The sequence below is a fragment of the Amblyraja radiata genome, chromosome 6, assembly GCF_010909765.2.
Source record: "Amblyraja radiata isolate CabotCenter1 chromosome 6, sAmbRad1.1.pri, whole genome shotgun sequence".
Taxonomy (NCBI): Eukaryota; Metazoa; Chordata; class Chondrichthyes; order Rajiformes; family Rajidae; genus Amblyraja; species Amblyraja radiata.
In genome coordinates this window covers 23084480-23085145 of record NC_045961.1, presented here as the reverse complement: position 1 = coordinate 23085145, position 666 = coordinate 23084480, and the positions used below count along the sequence as shown (strand labels likewise).

The 666-nt window shown below is 45.9% G+C and overlaps 1 pseudogene; it reads right to left on the bottom strand.

The window, feature by feature from the left end:
* Positions 1–290: 290 nt before the first annotated feature.
* On the bottom strand, positions 291–428 carry LOC116974783 (annotated as a pseudogene).
* Positions 429–666: the final 238 nt, after the last annotated feature.

Genomic DNA, 666 nt, shown 5'->3' with positions numbered 1-666 from the left:
CTCCCTCTTTTTTCATGAGGGAGGCTTCAGCAGCCCTTGACGCTGCTGGTATGGGCCCCCATGTTGACCCGTGGAGGTATGGTTCCTCCTGTTTGGTACGGGTCTGCCCTGTATAGACCTCTGCTGGAGGTTGCTGCCGCAGCTGATGGGGTGGCCCATGAGTATAGTACTTACTTTGGAATTGTCATGATGGAGCATCCTTTCGATAAGGTGCTCCTTCTTATCTAGACACCCCCAGACATTTTAATGTCCCAAAGCTATTCCTGGCCATAATACTGAGCCTGCCCTGAAAACAACTCTGGACAATTTCTGTGCTTGGATCCTAGCATGGGGCAGTTTTACATGGTTAAATCTCATCCATTTGTGTGTTGTAAGGCTACTAGGACCTTTTCATCCTTACCAAGGGAAATGCTATTTTCGTACAACACATGACCCAAACATATGTTGTTATTATCATTAGTACCAACAAGTGTAATTTTTGCCTACTTGTAGATGGCCCCATATTTTCCCTGGGCGCGACTAAGGTCTGGGATTTTCCCCTGTCCAACTTTCATGCTACCACCAACTTCAGTGAATTGTTTACTGTCTACGAAGGCATGGGGTGTGTTGTTGCCGCAACAATGAAGCTTTGTTTATTAATGGTACCTCAATTGGTCCAAAACTTTG